This window comes from Lithobates pipiens, unplaced genomic scaffold (genome assembly GCF_037356315.1).
Source record: "Lithobates pipiens isolate NorthernLeopardFrog02 unplaced genomic scaffold, aLitPip1_a1.2 Scaffold_83, whole genome shotgun sequence".
Classification (NCBI taxonomy): Eukaryota; Metazoa; Chordata; class Amphibia; order Anura; family Ranidae; genus Lithobates; species Lithobates pipiens.
In genome coordinates, this window is record NW_027507907.1 from 774,477 (window position 1) to 793,013 (window position 18,537).

An 18,537-nucleotide genomic window follows, 5' to 3' on the forward strand; every position below is an offset into this window, starting at 1 on the left:
CTCTAGCACTAACTGACACTGACAGCCTGCAACCGCTAAAGGTTATATGTGCCTGCTGTGATGTCACTAGTGGGAGGAGCCAATCACTGCGCAGGAAGACAGAGACACTGTTGCCATAGCAACAGTGGCAGTTGGGAGCTCAGAATATGAATCTGGCAGTTAGAAAAAAAAACTTAACCCCTTCCTGTCCACAACAAATCTTTTCACCTTTCAAACACTTGTTCAATTCTGCAATTTTTTAAATAGAAAATAATATATTATGACGTGTTCACCACTCACTGTTATCTCACATGTATATTATTATTTATTATTATTAAGTGTTCTTATAAAGCAGGCATGTCCAAAGTCGTAATGATCCAGTTTTGAACGGCCTGGCCGGTGTTCTGGGATGAGGGCGACCGCGCAATTGTCAGGTAAAGCAATTCAGTGCCGAATCGCAAAAAGGGGGTAAATCCTCCCAGGGTTGAAATGGTTAAATAAAGAGTAGGGGGGGGGTCACACAGTGACGTCACGTGTCATCAAAAGCGGCTTTACCGACAACTATCCGCAGCGCAATTCAACAACGTAATTTCCGGTCGGAAGTCCCGCCGAATTCTCCTCCACACCATGTTAAACAAGCTATAGAAAGCCCGAGCGTGAGCGTTGGCGCTACTGCGCATGTGCGATGTTGGCACGGCCCCGCGGTGCATGATGGGAGTTGTAGTGCCGGAGGCCGGCGTCACGTTGCTCAGGGCTGGTGAGCGGGAGGAGGCGGTGGCGGCTGAGGTGGTAGCTATAATGTCTCTGGTGTCCTACACTAACAGTGAGGACAGCGGCACGGACTCGGAGACGGCACAGGAGCCACGGAAGGAGACTTCACTCCCTCTCCTCCGGCTCAGGCCGAAGCCGCGGCCTATCCTGAGCCCTACAGCCACCAGGGGGAGCAGCACAGCCCCGGGTACTATGGGCCGCCAGGAGGGGTGTACGGCCTGCCCTACTCGCCTGGATACGGGCCCCTCCTAACTAACCCTGCCAGCCCGGGGCATGGGGCCTATAACAGCCAGGTGCCTTGGGCTGTCAGTTACCCCAATATGGGGTACAGTCCTGCAGGGTACCCCCCACCTGGCATGAACCTGCCTCCACCACAGGGGGCGCCAGTGGGCAACATGCCCCCAGCTCATGGAGGGCCACCAGGGATGAACTTGCCACCCTCTCAGGGGGCATCTGGTATGAACTTGCCACCCCCTCAGGGGGCGTCTGGAATGAATTTGCCACCCCCCGCAGGGGGCAGCAAGCATGAGCCTTCCCCCACCTCAAGGGTCATCGGGGATGAACCTGCCCCAGGGGTCATCGGGGATGAACTTGCCCCCCACCGCAAGGGGCATCGGACATGAACCTCCCCCCACCACAAGGGTCGTCTGGGATGAACTTCCCCCCGCCGCAAGGGGCATCGGGGATGAACTTCCCCCTGCCGCAAGGGGCATCGGGGATGAACTTCCCCCCGCCGCAAGGGGCATCGGGGATGAATCTCCCCCCCGCCGCAAGGGGCATCGGGGATGAATCTCCCCCCCGCTCAAGATGCATCGGGGATGAATCTCCCCCCCCCCCCGCTCAAGGGGCATCGGGGATGAATCTCCCCCCCCCCCGCTCAAGGGGCATCGGGGATGAATCCCCCCCCCCCCGCTCAAGGGGCATCGGGGATGAATTTTCCCCCGCCGCAAGGGGCAGCGGGGATGAACTTGCCCCCTGCCACAAGGTTCATCAGGAATGAACCTTCCCCCACAGCAGCGGGGCATCGGGCATGAACCTACACCCGCCCCAAGCTGGCCAGGCTATGAACTTGCCCCCATCCCAGGGGTCCACAGGAATGAACCTCCACCCCTCGCACAGCGGGCCTGGTATGCCCCCCTCCCCCTGGCAGCCCAAATATGAACCTATCACCCCGGCACTTCAGGACTGAATTTGCCACCACCCCAGGGTGGCTCCGGACAACACATGCCCTCTCCCCAGAACGCACACGGCATGAGCCACCCTCCCCAGCAAGGCGGGCACGGAATGAATCTCCCTCCCCGCATTCTGGTCTCAAGTTGCCTCCCCCGATGGGCGGTCACGATTTGAACCTCCCACCTCCGCAGGCTGGGTTGGGCCTGCTGCCGGCAATGAACATTCCCCCTCCACAGCTGAGCCACGTATGCCGACTTCCAAACCCCCCAGCCACGGGCTGAACCTTGCACCCCCGGAGAGCGAGAGCTTGGGGAACTCCAAGCCGAGGAAGCGATCGGAGCCAGTCAGGATCAGCGTCCCGGAGCTCCGCGGTGGAGATGTGAGTATTCCGATATAGATTGGCGGTGTCGACCAATGAGGCTTCAGATATCAGTGGGTGGTGTGAGCTTTATTTTTATTTTTTTTCCTTTCACAGTAAGTGCACAGAGAAAGAGATACGCTGACGGTAGGGATGAGCTCAGGAGTGTTCAGAGTCCCAACCTGCCAAAAAAACTGTCTCTGTGGACAGCCAATCGTAAGTGGAGGAGGCATTCAGGTATTCGCACCCCTTGTACATGTGTGGCATCGGGGTGGGAAATGCATCAGCCACTTATGATTGGCTGCCTGCAGTGACCGTTTCCTAAGACGTCTCAGGACTGAGCTCAACATGGGTTTGTTTACTAACAAACCTCATGTGATCACCAAGTCGCAGATGGCCTGGTGATCACATGATCTGGAGCAGTAATGGGGAACCTTGGCACCTCAGATGTTTTGGAACTACATTTCCCATGATGCTCCTGCACTCTGCAGTGTATTTGAGTTTCATGGAAAATGTGGTTCCAAAACATCTGGGGTGCCAAGGTTCTCCATCACTGATCTAGAGTCCTGCTGATTGGATTCTAACTAGTCCACCCGATCTCATGATCTGGTTGGTTAGTAGAGACCAGGAGCCTTTGGGGAGTCGCACGTTCTCGTGGTTGGCAGTGTGCACTCTTAGCATGACGGGGAGAATTAACTTTGGCTCTCCACAGCGAGAGCCAACCTATCGTACGTGGTGGAGGCTTTCAGGTAGACATGTCCTGCTCCCTGGCAGGATAGCTCAGGCGGGTTGGGATTCGTATCTGAACACTACTGAGCTCAACCATGGTTGACAGCTGGAACACAAAACGATCTGCACCCAGGAACCTAGTCCATAAGTACGTGGTGTAGCCAAACCTTTAAACCCTTGTTGAAAGTCAAAGGTCTTGATGCCCTCAGAATAATGGGTGTCCTTGGAGCTGAAACGTGCAGGAAGGGCACACCGACCTTGTGCATTACCAGAGATAAAATATATTTAATGAGTAAAAACAAAAGTCGTGCTCACAAAGAAATGTTTAAAAGAGGCTTGACATTGCTCAAAGAGTTTTGAAGCTGTGTCTTCTAGACATCCTTCAACCTGGCACTGGGTGTATAGGAGGATCCAGATGGTATCTCAAGTGGCTTACACGTTACGAGGGAGGACCCTCTTCATCAGAGCCTTAGCAGTGGTCTCCACTAGAACAAATGGGTTTGTTTACCAACCAAGCTCATGTGTTCACCAAGTCATAGCTCACCTGGTGGTCGTATGATCTAGAGTGGAGGTCTCCAACCTGCGGCCCTTTGCTAGCCTTTATCCGACCCTTGGAGCACTATGCCCTTCCAATGATATGAGGCAATATTCCTCCCACTGGCACCAACAATGAGGCACTATATCTCACACTGATACCAATGATGGGGTACTATTACTACCACTAATGCCAATGGTGGGGCACTACTGATCATAAACCCCGAGGCCATGTGTATTCTCATTGATGTTGGCCTGGGTCATTTTCCACCTCCACTGGCCACAATCCGCCCCCCCCCCCCCCCCCTTATGTCTGAAGGACAGTAAACTGGCCCTTTGTTTGGAGACCCCTGTCCTGGTCTAGAGCCATGCCGATTGGTTTCCAACTAACCCACCAGATCGCATGACCTGGTTGTTTAGAGACTAGGAACTTTTGGGGGCCAGAGCACTCTCATGCCAGCAGTGTGCACAGCTGTACGCTCTTAGTATAGTATGAAAGGGAACGTCAATTTGGTTAGGTTTATACTACATTCTGTTTTTCTCTGCAGGTAGTGATTGCACTATTGGCAAAGAAGCCAGTAGATAACCTGTTTACCAGCCCTTACAAGCTCTCCGTCCTGAAATGATCCCCGGCAGGAGAGGAGGGGAAGCTGGAAGTACTGTGAGGGTGGGCTTGGGGAGCTCTCGGGAGGGGCTAGGCAGTAGAAGGTTGGGGAAGGGGTGGTGGGGGTGGCATTTAGAGGAACTGATCCCCCTATATTGCTGTATCTGCAACTTGGAATACATTTAGTGTGATGGTCAGTGAAAAGAATGTCCCTTACATTGGTGGTCAGTGGGAAGAATGTCCCTTACATTGGTGGTCAGTGGGAAGAATGTCCCTTACATTGGTGGTCAGTGGGAAGAATGTCCCTTACATTGGTGGTCAGTGGGAAGAATGTTCCTCAGATAGGTTGTCATCTGTCTTGCCACTGATCACCAATGTATGGAACGTTCTTGCCACTGATCACCAATCGTTGATGACATAGCAAAACATGGTGGTGTAACGACGTATTCGGTGACCCATCGCAGTTTTCTACTGAAGTGACGCTCCGTGGCCGCCATCTTGCTACACCCCACACTCGTCCACAGTAAACCTACACTAAGAAGGGGGAAAGCGGACATCTTGTTACACCCACTGGTGTTTTTGCATTTTACATGTATTTATAACAGTAAAGTGAGTTTCTATAGTGAAATAAACTTACAACTCCGTCTGACGACTTGGATCTTGAATTTTAAAAGCAGTGGCAACCCCGCTCATCTCACAGGTTTGCTAATCTGACAGAAATTCACTGCTTTTAAAATTCAACATCTAAGCAGTCAGACGGAGTTCTAAGTACCGTATTTCACTATAGAAACTCATTTACTGTTTATAAATACGTCTTAAATGCAAAACTCCGGTGGGTGTAACAACATGTCCGCTTTCCCCCTTCTTAGTGTATCCTTGCTGTGGATGAGTGTGGGGTGTAGCAAGATGGCGGCGACGGAACGTCACTTCCGTAGCAAACTGTGATGGGTCGCCGATTATGTCCTTACAGCGGCATCGGATCAAGCACTTCCAGAAGAGATGAGGATCTCAGCTGGTCAGCACTGGATCCGTTCGGGGGGTTGAGTATCAAATGTGCTGGGCACATGACCAGGTATGCAGGGGCTTCTTTAAAGCGCACCCCCCCCCTCTTCCAATTTGAGTCCTGATTACCTGAAGGTGGTATCTGCACATTTCAGATTCTCGCCCATCCAGTGGATCCAGCATTGCCCGGAGGGGGTGCTTCTTCAGCACCTAGCTTACTACAGCACCAATGGAGAGCGAAAGTGGATAGTGCCAGAAGAGGAGGCAAGTGATCTTTCTGTGCAATATCGTTGAACAGAGCAAAAAAGTCTTATCTGGATTATTATTACAAAATCAAAAAAGACCTCACCATCACTTTTTAAAATTTTTACAATAACAGGTTGCAAAGTGTTTGTGTGTTGCATTGCCAAGAAATGCTGACGTGCTGCATTTTTATGCACTGCATACCTACAGACTTGTTTGATGTGACAAGGGCCCATAGAGAGCAATTGCTTTCTCAGTGTCCATGTGTAGAGCTTGCATTGATCGATTTTTCACCCGGTGTGATTGAGTCCTACTTAGCTGTGCATGCTCCTGCCAGGCCCTACTTAGCTGTGCATGCTCCTGCCAGGTCCATACTGTAGGAGCTGCACTGCCACGGCTGCTAATTCTCCTGTCCGGTCCCTCCGAATTTTTCTGGGCGTGTGTGAAGAAAATCTCAACCATTGCTAACGTGAGACAGAAGTACAGTTATCCATTAAAGAGTCAGCTGATAATGTGAATATACATGGGACCGCCTGTGCCAACTACATTGACCCTTCAGCCTTGCCAATGTAATTTTTGTGTTTGGAAAGTCATTGCGTGTTCTGTTTCTGCTACGAGGCTTAATCTGATCTTATCAGTAATTTTGTTCTTTTGTCATTTTATTTTGCAGTCCGACTCGGAGGAAGATGAACCATTCCGGAAGAAAGCAGCAAGTCAGGTAAGCAAACAGAGGAAGATTACTGCATAACCATGACACCCATTAGGGGGTCCCTGGTGAAGACCAGTTGGCTCCTCATGTGTTCAGACTAAGAGGCCAGCCACTTCCACCTGGTGGTGTTATAACCTCTCCTTTAAGCATGGCTCCACCCCAGACCCTATCAGGGAACCCTATATTAACCTGTGCACTGCAAACCAGCGGTGCTGATCAACCATTGTGTATTCACTGTGTGTTTGGCTGTTTCTTGCTTGCCGTGTGCTCTATGTTTGTCTCTGTTACCGACCTTGGCGTGTTCTCAACGATTCCTGTCTGCTTGTGACCTTGACCTTTTGGCATGTCCCCGACCAACCTTGTCTGCCTGTGACCCTGAACCTTTGGCGTGTACTCTGTTGTTCCTGGCTGCTAGTTGCCCTGACCTCTGCCTTATCCCTTTACTATCTTTGTTGTTCCAGCCTGCTCCTTCCTTCTCCTGTAGTCTACTGTGAGCGTGAGCTGTGAGACCCTGGGGGCCGCGACCTGGAGTCAGACTGCAGCGAAGTCCATCCTCACCACTGGAGGCTCTGGTGAACACCTGCTGGCTCTTAGACTCCACACCCTGGGGAATCTATGCTCTAGCTCCCACTGGGATCTGTGTTAGTGATCCAGTAGACCTGCATCCTGAATCTCCCTGGGTAAAATCCGCAGCAGTCAGTCCTAAGGTCCATTACCTTAGCGGTGCACTTCCGACTCCTACAGAGTGCATCTGTCACCTCTGGTCTCAGGTGACCTGACAATGAGCTTTTGGACTTGTCTGCATGTTAACTCCAGTTCTTGACCCCCTGAACTACCCGTTGTAACAGTGGTAGATGATTGGATGAGCATCTTGTCCACTCCTTTTGGTAATTGATTTTTGAGGAATGGTAGCTGGTGTCTTAGATAAGAATAGTAATTCCTTCTAATGACAGTGCTCCAGCCTCCTGAAAGACAGGTCTAAACTGGAAGCCCAGTACACAACCTGCCATGATGGAGATATAGATAGACCATTGTATAGCTATCCTGTCTTTTGGGGTAATTATTGAAGGTGGTAGGTGTATTTTAGTTTGTAAAAGTGTAAAGGTGTTTGGAATATTTGTATAAATATGATGTGGGAAATTAAGTTTGCTTTTTTTTTTTTCCGTATTTTCTTTTTGTTCCATACTGGAAATTGAAGTTTATAGAAGTACAGTATATAGTTTATTTGTACAGAAATATTCAAATTATTAGATTTAAATATAGCATTTTTGCTGCATGAACTAAAGTAGCTATAAATGTCTCTATCCAGATTTATAGCTACCCTAAAGGCAAGTGCTTGTTGGAAGATTCTTTTATGACCTGGCCTTTTCTCAATAAACACTACTTCTGTCTGTTGGCCAAGTCACACAACAAATAGCATTGGGTGCCAGTAATATGGTAATAGGCAGATGTCTCTCTGCTTATCCTTCTTCGGGAGACATCTATTCTACATAGAAGTTTACAGATGGTCATTTGACTTCCAGAAGATGGTATAAAGTTGGTGATGTGCAGCATTTTGCCATGGGCAGGCAACTCTCAGATTTCTTTTGGACTTCAGTCTTCTGGCTGATGCATCTTTTCTTCTCTTTTCCGATTGCTTTTCTTATCCATTCCATGACAAAACTGCCTTATTATTTGACTGTTGGCATAATCTTTTTTAGATTTAGCCAAAAATACATACTAGTAAATCTGAAAGCATTAGAAGAACAGTATATACAGCCATCCGTTTTTTAAGCAACAAAATACCCTTTATAAGTTGTATTTATTTTACAGGTTAAACCAATCTATAGGGTTCTGCCACTACACAGTGTACCTTTGTATTATGAAAGGTATGATCCTCAAAATGTTGAATGATTTATGGCATTTTTATTATTCATTTTTTATTATTAGTAATGGCGGCAATCTTCGATTTTCATCATGACTGTTACATTGCGGTGTACAGATCGGACCATTTTGACACTATTTTGGGACTATAAAAATGCACTGATTGCTGTGTAAATGTCATTGCCAGGGAAGGGGCTAAACATTAGGGGGCGATCAAGGGGTTAACTATTGTTCCCTCAGCGTTTTCTAACTAGACCATGACAGAGATCACTGCTCAGGATCACTGGGATCAGTAGATCCCTGTCACGTTGCTAGGCAGAACAGGGAAATGCCTTGTTTTCATCTCCCTATTCTGCCTCTCCGTGCCACGATCGCGGGCCACCGGCGGACATCGGGTCCATTGGAGCGTGCCCGCTAGCCGCCGATGACGAAGTGACGTACAGGTACGTGGTTTCGCGCACCTGTGCCACTATGTCGACAAGTGGTTAAGATTTACACAAGCTTACACAAGGCTAAGGACTCTCTTCCCACCCAATATGTCTGCAATGGGTGCCTGAGCAGCAATCAGCAAACATTAACACTGTTTATCTAATTTGCTAGTTGTTCTTTTTCAACCTTTGTGACTGGCTAGAGTTGGCACCAAGAGCACAAGTCCTTGTCCCAACTGTCCTGCTAGAACACTGCCCCTCTTGCTGAAGCCGTACCCTCCGCCATATTGTGCCACACTCCATGCCAGAGGCCTCCATACAACATTCCCGGCTTTTGACCTTTATATTCCAAGGAAGGAATGTCCACACATGAATTGATTTGCTGCACTTTACTGATGGTAGTCAGGAATGGCATAACAGTCGCATCACATTGATACATATTCTTCAGTCACTCGACATAGTCAGTCACATTTAGTGGACAATCTTTAGTAGTCACGTGTGAAAGCATATGCAGCACTTTAAGCAGCCATCTCCCTCTGACAGTCTCTGCTTCTACCCAGGGTCATTAGTATTCTCTACAGTCACCTCTTCCATAAGTACACCTCTTCCTGGACCCTTCAGGGGAATAGCCTCACTCATGGAACTCTTGGCCTGGCCTAAAAAGCCTTTTATAATCCAACACTAGGCCCCACCTCTATTAGGGTCAGAAAGTCTACAGCCGGCTCGACATCACCAAAGGGCTGCACATTAAATTCAATGAATAATCAGTGTCAAAGCCAGCAGGCACACAACAAGATATAGTCAAAGACTATGGACATGATACAAGAGATGGTCAGAGACTGTGGCTATAATATAAGAGATGGCTAAAGTCTGTTGATATGATTCAAAAGATGGTCAGAGACTGCAAACATTATACTAGAGACAGATGGTCAGTGATTGCAGACACAGTAGAGGAGATGGTCGGAGACTACAGACATGATACTAGTGATGGTAACAGACTGCAGACATGATACAAGAGATGGTCAGAAATTGCAAGTGTTATACAAGGATTAAAGATGGCCAGGGACCGTAAATATGCTGTAGGACAGGGATATCCAATTATCGGACCTCCAGCTGTTGCAGAACTACAATTCCCATGAGGCATAGCAAGACTCTGACAGCCACAAGCATGACACCCAGAGGCAGAGGCATGATGGGACTTAGTAGTTTTACAACAGCTGGAGGTCCGCTAATTTCATATCCCTGCTGCAGGAGATAGTCAAACTGTATACATGCTATAGGATTTGCTGGAGACTGAGGACATGCTCCAATAAAATGCTAAAAAATACTAAAACTCACAGCTATAACAGGGCAATAAGGAAACACAGATTAATTAGTGTCTGCAGGGGCCCAGAGGGCTGCAAGTTGGGCAGCAGGGATAAAGACTGATGCTGCATACACATGAACGCAATTCTCGTTGGAAAAAGCTCTGATGGTTTTCCCAACGGAATTCGGCTCAAGCTGCCTTGCCTACACATCAAATTCCGATCATTTATAACGCGGTGACGTACAACACGTACGACGGGACTAGAAAAAGGAAGTTCAATAGCCAGTAGCCAAAAGCTTCTGTCTCGTAGTTGAATCTGAGCATGCGTGATTTTTGGCGTTTCAGAATTGCATACACATGATCGGAATTACCGATAGAAAGTTTTTCCGTCTGGAAAATTGAGAACATGCTATCAATGTTTGGCTGGTGGAAATTCAGACAGCTAAATTCCGATGGAGCATACACATGGTTGCATTTTCCGATGAAAAGCTCTCATCAGTCTTTTTCTGGCCGGAATTCCGATCGCGTGTACGCGGCATGACATCCATGAAGCACATATGCAAATTAAGTGAGTGCAAGGCCTCATGGTAAATGTGGTCTCAGGGAGCAATGGAATGCACATAAGCACAAATGACCCAGCCTGGAAGTTCAAGAATGCAACCTTGGAGATTTGAGGGCAGTGTAAACAGAGCGCAAAATAGAATTGCCATCTCATCCCTTTAAACCCAAACACATATGAATTACACAGGTTCTGAGGCGAATTAAATGCAGATAAGGCACCAAGTGAGTTTAATTACCACCTTAATCAACCATATAACCTGTGTAATTAAGATGTGTTCAGATGTAAAGGGATGAGGTGGCAACCATAGCGAAAAAAAAAGACTTTGTACAATTCATCCCCCATTCCAGCATGAATTATTTTGTCAATCTACATTTGATTAAAAAAAAAAAAGGTTAAATTATGCTTTATTTTCACCTGTGGCTTCCCCTGCATGGGCAAAGAAAAGCTTTACTTCAAGCACAAGTAGTTATCCAAATATTCAAATATTGAAAATCTTGGATGGTAATTTGTAAGGGCCGGTTCACACTACAGGCGCGGCGAGGCGTCTCCGACTTGCCTCGCCGCGACCTGCGGCGACCTCAGCGGTGACTTGCAGAGGACTTCTGTATAGAAGTCAATGCAAGTCGCCCCCGAAGTCGCCCAGAAGTAGTACAGGAACCTTTTTTCTGAGTCGGAGCGACTCGAGTCGCTCCTCTCAGAACGGTTCCATTGTACATAACGGGGGCGACTTGCGGGAGCGAGGCGAGTCGTGTCGCCTCGCATCGCCCGCTGTGTGAACCGGCCCTAAGTGGACACCAAAACTTTTGATTCTGCTGTCTAAATTGTTCCCTTTCCGGATCGAACGAAAACATTTAACACCTCTGGGATATCTGCATCCTTCAAGCAATACTACTCACAGCTATATAACCTTCTGCGCGCAACCCCTTCCGATCGGTCCCTCCCCTCTCCCGACCCTACACAAGATTATATTCTGGAGACTGCCCTACCTACTGTTGACAAAGCGGATGCGACAGCGCTTGATTAGCCCCTGATTACCTCTTAATTCTTACAGGTCATCAAAGCCCTTAAAGTGGGCAAATGCCCGGGTCCTGACGGCTTTACGGCCCGGTTTTACAAAACCTTTGCCCCCCAACTTGCACCCCTTCTGACAAAGGCCTTTAACTCGGTGGACAGTTTCAACCTCCCCTCCAAAGAATCTTTATCTGCCAACATCTCTATTATCCCTAAACCAGGCAAGGACCCATCCCAGTGCAGCAGCTATAGGCCCATCTCCATACTTAACATAGATATTAAGTTATTCGCAAAAGTTCTAGCTACCCGTTTGTCCCCTCTACTACCTACAATTATCCATAGTGATCAAGTGGGGTTTGTCCCTGGTAGAGAGGCTAGGGACAACACCACCAAAACGATACACCTTATATCCCTGATCCAACGTAAAGGCCTGAAAGCCTGCCTTTTATCTTTCGACGCTGAAAAGGCCTTCGATAGGGTCAGCTGGAGGTTTCTACAGCTGTCCCTAGAACAGCTGGGCCTCTGGGTTCCCTTCATCTCTAAAGTTATGTCCCTATATTCCCGACCCTCTGCTACGGTCCTAGTCAACGGTACCACATCGGCTCCCTTTGACATTGCAAATGGCACCAGGCAGGGCTGCCCCCTGTCCCCCCTCCTCTTTGTCATCATAATTGAACATCTGGCCTGCGCCATACGTCAAAACCCCTCCATTCTCGGTATTCAAACTCCATCTGCACACCACAAATTTTCCCTGTATGCCGACGACCTCCTAGTGTATATCCAGAATCCACACATTTCACTGCCATCCCTGCTTAGGGAATTCCAACGTTTTGGCACCCATAGTAACTTTAAGATTAATATAACTAAGACGGAAGCCCTTAACATATCCCTCACCCCCTCCACCCTGTCCCTTCTAAAATCTAATTTCTCCTTTAGATGGCAGACCAAGGGGATTTCTTACTTAGGGATCATTATACCCTCAAATCTAGCTAACTTGTTCTCCCTAAACAATATTCCTCTACTCTCCCGAATACGGAAAGACCTCGAGGAGTGGGGTGGGTATTCATTGTCATGGTTCTGAAGGATCAATACCCTAAAGGTGGACACCTTACCCAAATTCCTGTATTTATTCCAAACGGTTCCCATCCACGTCCCCAAATCATTTTTTACCTCCCTGCGCTTACTAGCCACCAGATTGATGTGGAACCGGGGACTTCCCAGAGTTAAATTTAAATTGCTTACGCTTCCGAAGACAATGGGAGGAACAGCTCTCCCTGATTTTGAGACCTACCATACAGCTGCCCATATGGCTCGCATCATAGAATGGTTCCCCCGCCCTCTTCGGTGACCGTTGAACAAGACCTTTCTCCTGCAGACTCCGGGCTCTTTTATGGGGTTACAAACAAAACTACACTCGCTTGACATCCTTATCCCCACCGACTTTGGCCTCCTTGAAGCTATGGCATAGGAAAGGACTTAACATCACCCTCTCCTCTGACCCAGGCCCCCTGACGTCCCTTTTTGTCCATCTCGCTCTTCCACAAGGTACATGGGGCAGCTTCCCTAGGGTCCTTTAAACGCACGGAGTGGCCACAAGCTTACACATTTGTACACTCCTCACAGTGGACTCCGGTCCCTCCGGCAGGCACTGGAGACTGGCTCACAGCCTTACATATGTCCACATTTACCAAACACCTACACTCCTCCTCTCAAATACATCGCAAGCTTACCAGCTTTGAGGAAATATGTTCGCTTTCAGAAACTCCCAAACACCTCCTTTCCTCCTTATATAACCTACTGCAGACTTTAGCACAAGATCAACTCCCGCATTACACTAGGATGTGGTCTGCGGACCTGGGTGAAGACATCTCTGTGCCGGAATGGCAAACCTCTTTTCATTTCACGCATAAGTCAACCATCTCCTGCTACTCTCAAGAAAAGAACTACAAGCTCTTGTCCAGATGGTACACAGACCCTGCAACTTTGCAAAAAAAATCTTCCCGTCTGCACCAGCCACTTGCTGCCGCTGTGAAACCTCAGTCGGAACATATATGCATGTCTGGTGGGACTGTGAGAGGATCCGCCCCTTCTGGACACAGGTTTTCGAATGTTATAATCTTATAGCTGATAGACCAGTTCCTATTTCTCCGAAAATTGCATTACTCTCCATACTGCCCGGGTCTATAAAATCGCAGAGGCAATGATTGCTTTGTTTCTTTATGTCCTCTGCTAGGCAACTGATACCCGCTTATTGGAAGACAAAAGAATACTCCCCCATTGTCACGGTGGGTATCAATTATGAATGATACCATGAGAATGGAGGAGATGCTGGCATTGGACAATGACACATACACCAAATTTATAACCCAATGGTCGATCTGGCTCCGCTTCTCCTCCTCTGACACTTTGTTGAACAAAATCTCGAACACATAGGGACACTCTGGGCTCCCTTTTACCCTACCCCCCTGTACATAACCCTTACCCCCTCTCCCCATCCCTCTACTCTCCTTCCTCCCTGCTGTTCTGTTCACCCCCCTACCACCTTGTTCCTTCTTTGTTTTGTTCTTCTCTTTCCTCGCTTCTCTCTGTCTCCTTTATGTTATTTATTACCCATTGCCTCATGTAGAAACCCCTGAGCATCTCTCATTGGTATAACCTCATGGATCAGAGAATAGGTTCTCTTCCCAATTCTCCAAGCTTACTGACGGGGACCAGCTATGGACGAAAGTCGTTGACTGGCCTCTCGTAAATGTATTTCTGTTACTGTTCTTTGCATACATTTATCTCATGTTTTTTTCTTGAAAAGCACCAATAAAAATATTTTCAACACTAAATTGTTCCCTTTCACAGACACCTGTTTACTAGTTGTCATCTTGTTTCTTACACAGATATGAAAGGAAAAGCCTTCTCCTTCTACCGGAAAGATAGTGGACCAGTAGAAATTTCACCCGAAACATTTGAGACCTTCACTGCATTCACTTTGTGCCTGAGAACATGTACAAATCTCACGGAGAACATGCTAATGTTCAAACTCTTCGATATGGTCAACATGAATAAATTCGCCATGCTGCTTGATGCCAACCCAAGCACCTTCACTGGAGCCGACTTACTGATCTTTTATGAAGATCTGCAAATGAGCTTCCACTTCCCGAACGTGGATGCTAACAAGTGGAGGAGTATATGTGTGGCATTTGATTCAGATTCTGGAAGACTACTGTTCTGGCTCAATGGAAAACTGTATCAAAGTGAAGATGTACAGAAAGGGTTGACAGATTTTGTACCAATGAGTATAGTTATTGGGAGTAGTTTTGTTGGCGAAGAACATTCAGCGGTAGCTCAAATAACCGATGTCAACATGTGGAGCACAGTGTTAATGTCACACGAAATAGAGAGGTTTACTACAAATAAAGTGACAGGTGATGTGATTAACTGGAGATTACTAAATTATAAAACAAGGGGTGTAGTAACTATTGAGCCAGGCCATTGTTCGGAACATTCATGGAACATTTAGAAGGACCGTAGGTTTGTAAAATATAGTAGGCCTGATGTTTTACGAGAGGTCACTTCTTATGTTTCTCATGGTTTATAACATTTCTGCAAATCTCATGCACATGTATATCTGAAGTGATTCCATTCAACCGTATGCAAAAAAAAAAAAAAAAAAAATAGGTGGGAAGCACTGCAGGGAACTTCGTCAGGAAGGGTATCACCCAGGACTCCTGTTAGAAACCATCTTTGCATGAGTGTCAGTTAAAAACTGAATGGCATAAGCAGTGTACTGTGTAGTGTCCTGCACAACCTCAAAAAAGGGACACCATGGCACCAACAGAAGTTTGAAAATGAAGGTTCAACTGAAGAGGCAGTATAGATAAGCAGTATTGTAAGCTCATAGATATCCATAATGAAGATACCATCTGTGATTCTATGCTCCTTTTACATGCAGGTGAGCTTCCCTATCCTGGTTCATCTTCTGGTGGTGTTCTTGCACCATTTCCTCAAACAGCTCAATTGTCCACAAAAGATTGATTTTAATCCTTCCTTGCACAGGGAAAACTGGAGAGACTTATGCTTACATAAAATGTACGACACACTAAATACCGTTCACATCTCAATACAATCAAATAACAAGAAAAAGCGAAGACCAGTTGGTCATAGGTGAGCAAAAAAATGTTTTGTCTTATAGACATCATTGCGCATGGATCTAGTGGAGAGAAGGCTCTGAGAAATAGAAGCACATGAATATCATTCAGTAGAGTTACAGATAATTGACAAATATTATTGGTAGAACATTGTAGGCCACATCTTTGGGAAGTGGTAAGCAGCTTCAAATTTTTAGTGACCAAACAGACCCAATCTGGTCTGAACATAGTTAGAACATAGAGTTAGCTTCTCCCAAGGCAATAGGGACTTGTCCACGTAGACCCAACCTGCTCTGAACATAGATGTAATTTCTCTCAGAGCAATAGGGTCTTTACTCAACATAACCAATCTGCTCTGAACATAGAGCTAGCTTCTCCAAGGGCAAGAGAGTCTTTACCAAGCAGACCCAAGCTGCTCTGAACATAGATAAAATTTCTCTCAAAGCAATAGGGTCTTTATCCAGCAGACCTTACCTGCTCCATACACAGATCTAGCTTCTCTCAAGGCAATAATGACTTGTGTCAGTAGACCCAACCCGCTCTGAACATAGATCTAATTTCTTTCAGAGCAATAGGGTCCTTACCCAACATACTCAACCTACTCTGAACATAGAGCTAGCTTCTCCGAGGGCAATAGGGTCTTTACCAAGCAGACCCAACCTGCTCTGAACATAGATCTAATTTCTCTCAGAGCAATAGGGTCTTTCCCCAACAGACCCAACCTGTTCTTAACACAGGTCTAATTTCTCTCAAGGCAATAAGGTTTTTACCCAATACAACCAACAGATTCAACTTGCTTCAAACATAGATCTAGCGTCTCTCAAGGCAATAGGGACTTGTCCCAGCAGACCCAACCTGCTCTAAATATAGATGTAGCTTCTCTCAGGGCAATAAGTTTTTTTTTTATCCCAGCAGACCCACCCTGCTCTGAAGATAGATCCAATTTCTCTCAGGGCAATAGGAACTTTGCATGGCTGGGCAAAGTTCCTATTGCCCTGAGAAAATTTAGCGGGGCTGTCAGCTGTGTGTGGCTCCTCATACATTCGCATCATCCTTTTCTAGGGATCTATGAGTAAAAGTTCTACATGCTACCATTACAGAGGGACTTGTAGATCTCAATAGCACACAAGTGTGTGACTGTGAATGTAGCCCATTGATAACATTGTCTAACCTCATAATGATTCCATTCAACCGTACAGACCTGGGGCTGAGGGAAGAGTCTGCAGGAACTTGTGCAATGCCTCCATCCTGCATTGACAATGGTTGCGATGCTCTACAGCCCTAGTGCTCCACATGCAGTCCATCTGCCATCTGCGTGTGGCTCACAGGCTATTGGGCATCATAAAAAATTCAGAGTGACAGCGGGGAACTGGGTACTAGAATGCGCTCTGTATTCCAGCACTGTCACTGATTGAGAGAGACTGTACTGTTATCTCTGCCCAGAGTACAAGGGAAATTCCAGCCTGGGGAAGAGAGAGTGGTGCAGGAGCTGTGATGGGTTAGTGATAGAGGAGGGGGGGGGGGGGAGTTAAATATCACTGCCACTGACCACCATGTATGGAGGGTTAAATTTCACTGTCACCGACCAACAATGTGGGGGGGGGGTTGATTGTACTTACACCAGGGGCATTATTATTGCACCTGCTGACACCAGTATTGGGGGCTATTATAGCATTCACTGACACCAATGCTGGGGGCTATCATTGCATCCACTGACACCAATACTGGGAATTTATTATTTCACTCACTGACACCAATGCTGAGGGCTATTTTACTCCACCTTCAATGTGTACTGCAATACAAAAAACGTAGCAGGACCAAAGTTTTGGGTGCTGAGGTACAAAAATGCTCTGTATGGTGCAGCCCTCTGCAGGTATCAGGGACAGCACTTGAGGCCCTCTATATTTTTCCGGTTGACTACCACTGCTCAACAGGCTCCAAATCAAAAAAGTAATAGATTTTTTTTTCTTTTATCAATGTGGGTGCATTTCATCTTTTTTTTTTTTTCCAAAGGGTGGACTATGCCTTTTGCATAGTAACAGCTCTTTAAAGATAGGGCTGCTACCAATTACTCTGTCTGTAAAGGTTATTGTTATTTTTTATAGTAATACTTTGGATTGCAAGTAACGTGGTTAACAAGCGTTTTGCAATATGCGCTATTTTGAAAAAATCCTGGCTCAGTTTGCGAGCATTGGCTTGCAAAACGAGCAGGATTCAGGCCTCTGCGGTCTGCATTACCTCATTTGGCCAGAGGTGCGGGGGCGCCGGTGACACTCTTGATTGTTTTCTAGCCTGTCTGAGTGTTTTTGAGTGACTCCAGTGCCCCCCCCCACCTCTGGCCACATGTGGTACTGCATACAATAGAAGACACTGTGGAACGAATTATCTGAGTTTCCATTGACTTCTATGGAGAAAAACACTTTGATATACAAGTGTTTTGGATTACAAGCATTCTTATGCAATGAATTATGCTCGTAATCCAAGGTACCACTGTATATCTCTTCCTCCATGGGGACTCAAAGTACTGTATCTGCTATTGAGGCAAATATCTTTGGTGCACTCAGAAGAATGTTATACTAAAGCCAATTTAGACAGGAGCCAACTAACCGACCAGCATGTCTTTGGAGTGTCGGAGAAAACCGGAGTACCCCCACGCAAACACAGAGAGAATGTGCAATCTACATGAAAATAGTGCCCTGAACAAGACTCAAACTGAGGATCCCAGTAATGCAAGGCAAAAGTGCTAACCACTAAGCCACTGTGTTGGCCCCTTGCCTGTGTGAGACCCACCCGGCCCCTCATTTGGGAATGCTGAAATACACATATTCAGCAAATACAATGTACAAGCTTGACTTCCCATGCATCAAGCCCAACGAATGATTGGAATATGTATATATGTTTTTTATGTCCAAATTAAAATTATTAAGACATTTTTGAAGTGTTGGTTATTGAATTTTATAATATTAATAAGTTTAGCCCATTGCTGAATAGCTGCTGTCGTTATGCAACGTCAGGTTGGCATGGCTGCACAAACCTCCATAGGTGTACGTCGGCACACGCCCGTGGTGCGACGCCGGAGCCGATGCACGCGGCCGGCCCCCACGATGTCTGCCGTGACCGGCAATC

At 46.9% G+C, this 18,537-nt stretch overlaps 1 long non-coding RNA gene and 1 pseudogene across 1 annotated transcript; both read left to right on the forward strand.

Annotated features, from left to right (window-relative positions):
* The first annotated feature begins 552 nt into the window (after positions 1 to 552).
* LOC143973525 (uncharacterized) lies at positions 553 to 1,582 on the forward strand (annotated as a pseudogene).
* A 77-nt stretch (positions 1,583 to 1,659) lies between these two features.
* LOC143973526 (uncharacterized) lies at positions 1,660 to 18,343 on the forward strand. The gene is made up of 3 exons (XR_013272070.1): positions 1,660 to 2,302; positions 6,064 to 6,111; positions 14,161 to 18,343. It is a non-coding gene; the product is annotated as an uncharacterized LOC143973526 (long non-coding RNA).
* The last annotated feature ends 194 nt before the right edge of the window (positions 18,344 to 18,537 follow it).